Here is a 10,050-nt window from a genome sequence, read left to right as displayed (position 1 = left end):
TAGGATTCCCTCTCTGGTTTTAAAGTGCAGTTAATAGGCACATTTCTGTATATGAATACACTTGAATCTGTTTATCCTTGTGTACCATTTTATTTTTAAACTTTTTTTATCATGTGCATGCATTTTAAAAATAAAAATCACCAAAAGAAAAAAGTGTTCAGTGTAGTAGTAAATGGTGAAAAGAGCACTAAATGGAAGTAAAGAGTACTGCATTGCTCAATTTCTTACTTTGTACTTGTCTAGACCTATCCAACTGTTTCCATTTCTCCATCTGTAAAATAACTGAATTACACTTAAAAATCACATGTAAATTATCTTATAGTTCTAATGGCTTGTACTTTTATGTCTTAATAATCCAATACAGAATAGTGGTAAAATATGTTTGAGACTTAAATATCTATTGAGAACATCTACAGCTACTACAATTAACAAATAGCTTTTGGTACTTTGTAGACAGACTGTAGTAATGTCATTATGACAATAGAAAACAAAATATACACTGAAAATTTTGAAAAAATGAATAAACTAAATATTATCTTATATACTATACTCACTGTACAAATAGTGCTTCTGGATCTCAACTGTTTAGTTCTGCCAAAGTATTGAAATATGCCAAATAAGGCTGATCAAAAATGTATTTCTTATATACTTACTGCCAACTTCTAGCCTTGGCCCAGGAGTTTTCTTGAATCTATTCTTGATATGTGCTCTCAAATATACCACTTGTGTAGAATAAAATGTCAAAAATGGTTTATAATTCAGGTATATATTGTGACAAGAACTCTTTAAAAGTTTCTGATATTCTATAACATTAGAGTACATGCTCACAAGTTATAAGAAGTACTCTGTATCTTTTAATCTATGGTACTTGAGGCTTCAGTCCAATAATGACCTCCTTTCATTGTGACTTAATATTCTTGTCACTTGGATAGTTGTCTTTAAAAGCAAAATCTCTCAGTTACGGTTTGGATGACAAATTATATGATCACCTAAGTTACATAGAGTAAATTGTGCACTATGGTATTTCTGAAAAAGAAAGTAGTTCTTTGTTCCATTTGTGGTTCCCATTATTGTGATAAGAACAGAACCATGGAAAACTCCTTGGTAAGATTCAATGGTATAACTGATAACAGTATTTGTTATCAATCACCTCATAATTTGGTTTATAAATTAAAATGTAGGTAAAGCCTATCAAAAATTATATTGAGAAATTTACTCCAGTGATTTACTCTAGATTACTCTAGTGAAAAAAAATTTTTTAAACTCTCTCATCTAAAAACATAACCATTCTTGAAAATGTTATTTGTCTCTGTTTTTCAAATGCTCACTGTGGATTATCTACTTTCTTGTGCATTTTTTCATATAGTATCAACCTGGGTCATGGTAATACTGTCATCTGCTATAGCGGCAAGTCATAGGAAAATAATAATGCCGTGAGTGCAATGTTGATTAGACACATTAAACTCAGGAAAATTCAATCAAATCTCATCAATTTCAATAATTTACCACCACATGTCCTTGTCTAGTTATGGATAAACAATTTAATTTTGAATGAAGCATTTGGAGAAATATCTGCTGCAGAATGAAAGTAGAGATGAGAAGAACAGATTTCCTCAGCTCAATTCAAATGGAAATATAACTACATATTCCTAAAAAAGCTCAGTGTTAAACTGTGGCCCACTATGAGACTACTACTTAAAAAAAAAAAAAATCTAAAGATAATCAGGTTGACCTTCCATTTTCATTTACAGTCTTGATATACAGAAAAATAGGAAAAGGGAAGATACTACCCCTAGAAAAGATAATTTTCCAAAGAGATAAATGATGGTTCAAGAATCCCTGTGGCTTCTCTACCAGTCTTTGGCACAGAGTGGGCAATAGAATTGATAAGGACAGCTAAGAGTAGCAATGAATTCAGTCACTCTCTTTGTGGCCAAAATAATTGGCTTTCACAAATAACAAGTCTGTAAATTTGTAGAGAGACACAGCTAAGGATCTTTAATCCATTCCTAAATGCTTATTATTAATGTGTTTACTATCAGGATAAAGAGGAGAGTCAAGTGGAGCAGACCTCCTAACTGTATATTGTTAATAGCTAAAAAACACGACATTCTAATACATGCATACCTAGTGGACAAAACCCTGAGCAACCTGTAAGAATACAGAGATTGAATTTCTTGTACTCCAGATCTTCCTTTGACTGGCTCCTTCATATTATTCAGCTCTTAGTTCAAGGATTATTTCCTCAGAATTCTTACTTCTAAATTTTACATACAATTAATTCTGTATTATCAGAACCGAAGTACACCAGAAGAGCTGCAAGTTTAAGGAACTGTTTAGTAGATAAGACCTGTCATAATTCATATAATTACTCTACTAATTACCTACTTTTAAAATTAAAATTGTTGGTATATTGAGTATTCTTAAAGGAACCACACCTGTAATATCCCATAATCATGAGGTGGAAAGGACCAACAGGTGCTTCCAATTCCATTCCAATTCTTTTAGGAATGGCTCTGCTTCACTCTGCTCCCTCTGTCCACCCTCATTCTAATAGCAGTCTGTTCCTTATTTATAAGAAGAAAGCATTTTCGACAGCTTGAGAAGAACTTGGGAAAAGTAGAAAGAATACAGGTGTTTCAGTTGGGCAGAGCTGAGTTTAAATTCTGTCTCAGAAACTTACTGGCTACATAAAGTTAGAAACTGACCGTTCTGAGCTGAGCCTTGCCTTTTCAATCTGATCCTGGATTCTCATGACTTCCAGTGATCACTTAATGGATGTGTATTTTTTTTATATAGCCAGATTTATAATTCTCTAATAAAGACCCTGCAAATGCTAAATAAAGAGAAATTATCTCATGGTTTCAATAAGCAATCATCTAGCACAATGCTTCTGTTACTTTATGACACTAAATTTCAAGTGCATACTTGGCTTATAGTATCTGAAGATCACCATCAAAAACTTCTGTAATTCATTTTTTAGGTCATGAGTAAAGTTATCTGAAGGTACTATGGACTATAAAAGTATATTTGGTATCTCAGCACAGACGATTCACAGAAAAGCTGAATGATACCAATGTCAGTTTTTAAATTTTGCACTATCTATATCTGTGGAGTAAATGTAACCTTGTATACCTACTTTTTGCCTCAAGTCCAGCTTCAGTTTCAATAGTTTAAAATAGTATGAAAGAGAATGATTCATAATTTAATTAAATACATAAACAATACCAAGGTGAGAAGGCAACAAGTATTCTATAAATGCTTAAGATAAACTTTGTCAACTACAGATAGGAGAAAGGATTAATAAATGAGCAAGTATATAAGCCTTCCATAGATACTTTACAATAAAATAAAGTTACTCTCTATAGTAGGTTAAATAGTGTCCTCTAAAATTTCAGGTCTACCTGGGACCTCAGAATGTAACACTACTGAGAAATGGGGTCTTTGCAGATGTTACTAGTTAAGGATCTTGAGATGAAATCATGTTGGATTTAAGGTAGGCCCTAAATCCGATGACTGGTGTTCTTGTAAGAAGAGGAGAGAACAGACAGACACACACAGAGGGAAGACCATGTAAATGGAGGCAGAGTTTGAGGTTACACTGCCAAAACCCAAGAACACCTGGAGCTACCAGAAAATGGAAGAAGCAAGAAAAGATTCTCGCCTAGGGTCTTCAGAGGAATTGTGGCTGTGATGTGCCTTGATTTTGGACTCTAGCCTCCAGAACTTTGAGAGAATAAAATTTTGTTTTTTTAAGCCACCCACTTTGTGGTGTCTTGTTACAGCAGCCCTAGGAAACTAAAACCTTCTCTCTGTGCTCTCCAGCAGTTATCTAAGTGTAAATAATGACCTCGAAGTCCCCATTTGTTAGGAGCATACAAGGACCAAGAGAGATCAATGAGAAAACTTACTGGGAAGTTGTAGTGATAGCTGCTAATAGCAGAAAGTCAACCTTAAAAGGAATATACTGCTCTGTACTTGGAGTTGTTCCTTCTTACATCCCATAGATAGATGTCATAAAAAAGTGACATAATCTCTTCCAATCCCATACTTTCAAGAAAGCCAGAAACTGGTCTTACACAGGTGTTGGTTATTATACTGAGTGAAATAAGTCGGACAGAGATAAATACCATATGATTTCACTTATATGCAGAATCTAAGGAACAAAAAAGAACAAACTAATCAAAAACAGACTCACAAATACAGAGGACAATCTGGTGACTGCCAGATGGGAGGGTGGTTAGGGGGCTTGGAGAAAGGGGTGAAAGATTAAAAAAGTACAAATTAGTAGTTGAGAGATGGTCATGAGGATGGGGAGCATGGCATAGGGAATGTGGTCAGCAGTGATGTAAAAGCTATGTGTAGAGCCAGATAGGTGATAGAGTAATCAAGGAGATCGTTTCATAAACTGTATAAATGTGTAACCAATGTACCGTATACTTGAAACTAATAATAAAATAAAATGTTTAAAACAACAGTAGTTGGTCATTTTTTAAAGAAAATTATGAGATTTACATTTTTAAAAATCTCTAGTGCCATGTTGACATAAGTAATTAATAAATATTTTATGATGGTACATGATCAATTGCAAAGTTATTCTTAAACTAACTTAATGAAATGTAATTTAAGTCAGTCATCAAATGAAAATTATTTATGTTGTTGAAAAATTGGAGTCAGACAGTAAATATACTTATTTTTGATCAATGGATATGTAAATAAAATATCAAATGACAATTTTTTAAGCTCTCCATATTTTAATTTTCTTTTTTTTTAAATTAAAATTATTGGGGTGACATTGGTTAATAAAATCAAATAGGTTTCAAGTGTACAATTCAATAATATGTATATTGCATTGTGTGTTCACCACCCAAAGTTTAATTTCCTTCTGTCACCAAATATTTGACTCTCTTTACCCCTTTTTAACTTTCCCCTCACCTCTTCTCTCTGGTACAAATGACAAATTTACAGGTAAAAAAAACAATACTTTTTTGGCTTAGGGTATATTCTATCCCAACACTGGCAAAGACTCTAATAAGTATACATTGCTTGGCTTGAGGCATCAGACCAGCATGATTATAAATTATGTCTGAACTGTCTCCAAATATCCAAAATTAACTATTTCTTAATTATGAACTCAGCTGTCCTATTTGCTACATAAACTTAAGATATTATTAAAGCAAGATTTATAGTTAATTCTCAGTTTATCTATTTTTTTCTGTACATATCATCATGTATCTACATTTACTTAAATCTTATAATTTGGAAGATCCTAACTCATTTACATTTTTTATCTTTAAAAAGTCATGACCTACCATACAACCTTGTTTTGATGTTTTAACAAAAAAATGAGAATAATAAGCAGTATGAAAAGTTCAAATATTTTAAAGAAAATATATTTTGAGGAATGAAAGATCTGTTCATGCATTAGAAATGCATAAATTTAGAAAATTAGAAATTATTTTAATAAATTCCCTTAAAGACTCTCCAAATTGTAAGACTGATACATGTAGATATTCATCATTAAATAGTACATGTTCAAAACAGGAACTACTGAAGGAATTATCTTTCTGGAAATAGCAAATATCAATTATTATTATTTTTAACCCAAGATATGTGCACTAATCACTATTAGTAAATAATAGTCATTTTTATTTGTATTTTAATTGTTTTTAGAGACACTGGTCTCCTAACACTTTGTAAGCTCAGTAAGATATAGGTATAAGCTCAGAAAATTAAGGTATTTATATAATCAGGTAGCAAGTGAATATAGTTATGTCCTTAGCTAGCAAATTTGCATTGAATGAAAGAATTAATGAATGAAAAAACAATTAAAACATTAAAAACACAATATTTAAAATGTTTCAACTGATACATTACATAAATTATTAATATTAATTCTATTATAAATGAGAGGAAAAGGTTATTGAGGAGCAAATGATTCAAAAGTAAATATTAGTAATGACTAGGTTATAGAGTGTTTCTTAAATTCTTACTTCTTTTTAGATAAGTGTAATGCTCTATTCAAACTGTACACTATATTTGTAAGAGCAAGAGCAAGTAATGAAAGTGGTAGAGAATAAAGGATCTACACAGTAGACCATGGTAAACATTTTATTACGTGGTTTTAGAGTAGAATTACAATGATGACAATACAGGAGAAGAAGAAAAAGAGATAATTTTAATTTCAAAGTGCTTTTTTATGATTACCTCTAATTGACAGATTAGCAAACTGAGCCTAAAAGCACCCGCTGCCCAACATTGCACAGTTAATAGGTGATAGTGCAGAAACTTAAATCCGGATCTTTTATTTATAAACTGCATTCTATAATAGATTACCTCTTTGTTCCCTGAAACCAGAAATATGTAGTAAAATTGTTAAATATTATGGTTAAAAATAGAAATTCCCCAAACCAGTACTGAGAGTGCCACTGAACCTATAGAAACATATGGAAGGCCTAATTCAGACAGGAGGAGTAACTAAAGTTCTTCTGAGGAGGTATTTTATAATAAATAATAATATAATACCTCATAAGGTTTACAGTCTAGTAGAGGAGAAAAACATTAAAGTAATAATTACATTACCACTTAACTATTTACAACTGAAGTCTATTCATAGTCTTCGATTATATCGTATAATTCCAAACCTAATTCATTTTTTGATTAGTCCTCAGCCTGAAAATGATCTCTTTTCTCCTTTCTAATTGCTTAAGTTCTAAGCTTCAAATTTTTTTCAAAGCCTACCTCAAATCCCATTTCTTACTTGCAAATCATCAAGCACTCTACCTCCACTGAGTATCTTTAGCTCTTAATGACATTTTCAGTCATGGCAACTGGGTTTCACATCTTAACTTCCATCAACTAGTGATGTTTGTCTAAAGTGTTGTCTTCCGTAAAGATTCTGAACTCAAGTTCTGGTCTAGAGACAAAGAGAACCATGATGAATTAATGACAGTGAAGAGAACGGGAACATCAGGTCTAGAACATCCATTTGACAAGAGTGCATATTTTTTTATTTTTATATTGTTCATTTGACACCAAATCCAGATCTAGAGCATGCATTTAACACTGAGACTGCCGTGCGTTTGTCTGTGTATTTAAAATGTACAGTATAGCTCTTCGAGTATACCATGAGATTCTTTCAGTCAAGGACCATATATGCTTCTTTATGTCTATAGCACCTAGCCATGCCTTTCAAAATAGGGATCTGTTGATGATAACAAATGAAAGTTTTAGAATTCACTTATTACTATTATTCATAGGATTATCAGTATTAAACCTATTTTAAAGGAACTTTGTAATATAAACTACAAAGTTTAAGTAAATATGCTGTCTCTATCATCTCCATATTCAAATTAAACATTAGAAAATTAGTAATATTTAAGAATTAAATATGTGCCTACCAAATAATACAGTGGAACAAAGAAAAGGCAAACAAGCATCTTTAAGTGGAGTCAAATTTTTTTAAAAAATTCCAAATCTATATCTTTTAAAACGTATTTTATATATTTATTATGTCCTAGAATTTTTATCCTTTTTCTAACAGACTTCATCTTCTTGCACATAGTAAGTGTTGAAGAAATCTATGTCAATTAGTTCAGATTTACACTAGAGATATAGTTCCATTTTACATGCCCCCCTGCTAAGCAAACGTATTTATCATATTCTGTAACAGCTCACAGTTTGTTATACATTAACTGTTCATTCTCTGTGCCAATAAGACTGTGCTGGAACAGCAAATGAATTTGGTGCGTTCATTTAAATGATTCTGCAAGCCACAGGCTACCCAGTTGTCTAATGATAAGAGAGCCCCAAAGCCACCTGATCACCATTATACTCTCTTATTTTTTTGGACTAGCATTGGTCAGTTCTGTCAGGATCACAATACTGAGGAGAATGAGAAGGAAAAGTATACCTCGGCCATAATCATGAAAAAGGGTTTTATTAATTCAGGCACCAATGATGATGTGACTAGATTGGAAGGAGAATGGAATATAGGATCTGAAGTGCTTTATCTGCTCCAAGACCAATGCTGGTTTTGGCACTTCTCTCACTCTAGTGAGTTGCAAAAAAACAAGCAGGTGCTAGCAATCTGAGAGACCACATGCCAGCTACAGCTGCTTCAAACTGATTCAATTACATCTGCCTGAATAGTCCCAGGACATCAAACCAGTTGAAGAGATCCATAGGTTGCACGGAGACCTAGTCCTGCGACAACCACCTGCAAATCTCCAGGTTTGGATATGAGTGATCATTCTATCCCCAGTCACAGGAAAACAGGCAGGGGGAAAATGTAATTTTAATTCACTTTAAAATTAAAACTGAGCACAAAAGTCTCCTTTGAATTTTCATGTTTAAAAACTGAAAGTAGCAGAGGCCTTAAGGAGACCTTGAAACAGCCTGATTTTGTGAGAACATTTCCCAAATAGTTGGGTACAGCACATTTACAGAACATGCTCTTGGGATCCGGACTTCGCTCCAAACCTTGTTTGTACAAAAAGGGGCCAAGCAGCTGGGAAATTCTGGAGTGGAGTGTGTCCTCATTAGTTCCCATCTGCCACCAGAACTCAGCTCATGGCAAGTTTGGCTAAGTCCTGGTGTACTCAGGTCCAAATGTGGGTCAGTTTTAATTACACTATACAGAATTCAGTGTGCAGTTTTTAAATCCTTATTATACAGCACAGAGGAATGGGCAGCTCTCCAGCTAATCAATTTTTTAAAAGTACATATATAAAAATTTTAAACCAGGCTAGACAGACAGTGGGTGGGGAAAAAATCTTATAAATGAGTACAAGGGTTACTTAAGAGAATCATTAGTGAAATTGGGTCATGAGCAAGTTCTGCTTTAAAACTTCAAAGTGAGAAGCAAACTGTTCCTTCGGTGAGATAGGAAGCTTAAATTAGGTATACAGCACCCCTTGCTCTTTAGCACGAATGAGTAACAATAAGGATGTGTCCAGGTTATAGTAAACACCTATGGGGGGGTACCGGCTTTCAGGTAAGCATCGATCTTCTGTCATTCTTCACGCCTAGCACTTTCAATGTTTATCACTCATGGAAGGGATTGTTAGAAAAAATAAAAAAGAAATCATAAACTACCTGTTAAAAGTGAAAAACTGAAGATAAGGGAGAGGAGGAAGAAAGAGAAGGAGAGCAGAGTGGGCATGTGTTGAGTAGCAGACTCTGGGCATGACTTGGCTCTCAAAGCCACCCACACAACCTAGGGCCAGAATCAACCCATGCCGTCTATGTTCATAATCCATCCTGTCCAAAAGCTTTATCAGGTGCAGAAAAGCTAAGACACTAAAAATTTAAGGCAACCGTTGGTGAAAAAATCAGGAGTGATGATATAGGCAGTCAGTGTTGGGCACTGGCATAATGCACCATTTTTGATGGATAAAATGTCCTTTAGCACAAGCCCTAATGACCAAAAAAAAAAAAAAAAAAAAAGCCCTTAAATGCTCAAAGTACTTTTTAGGTTTTCAACTAAATTACTATGAAGCTTATCTATGAAAAGGGTGGCATGAATTCTGGGTTTAAACACTAGCTTTTAATATTTGCTGCTGTGTGATCTTGGACAAATTGCTTATTCTCTCTGAGTTTAACTTTTCTCACCTGTAAATGGGGAAGCTAAATCTACCTAATAGACGGTTGTAAGAATTATCAATAATATATATAAAACATCTAAAATATGTCACTCAGTAAATGTTAACTATTATTAACCCAATAGTTAGGAGTTAATTGTGACCTGCTCCTCCCTCCAAAAAAAGATATATTTAATTCTTAACCTCAAAGACTTCAAAATGTGACCTTATTTGGAGATAGGGTCTTTACACAGGTAATCGAGTTAAAAACGAGATCATTAGAGAGGGCCCTAATCCAATATGACTTGTATCCTTACAAAAAAAGAGGACTAATTAGGACACAGAGGCACATATGTATAGAGAGAAAATGATGTGAAGAGACACAGGGAGAAGAGGACCTTCTATAAGTTAAGAGGGAAGCCTGGAACAGATTTTTCCCGTACAGCCCTCAGAAGGAACTAAATTTGTC

Source organism: Pteropus vampyrus, unplaced genomic scaffold (genome assembly GCF_000151845.1).
Source record: "Pteropus vampyrus isolate Shadow unplaced genomic scaffold, Pvam_2.0 Scaffold1, whole genome shotgun sequence".
NCBI lineage: Eukaryota > Metazoa > Chordata > Mammalia > Chiroptera > Pteropodidae > Pteropus > Pteropus vampyrus.
This window is presented reverse-complemented; position numbering follows the sequence as displayed.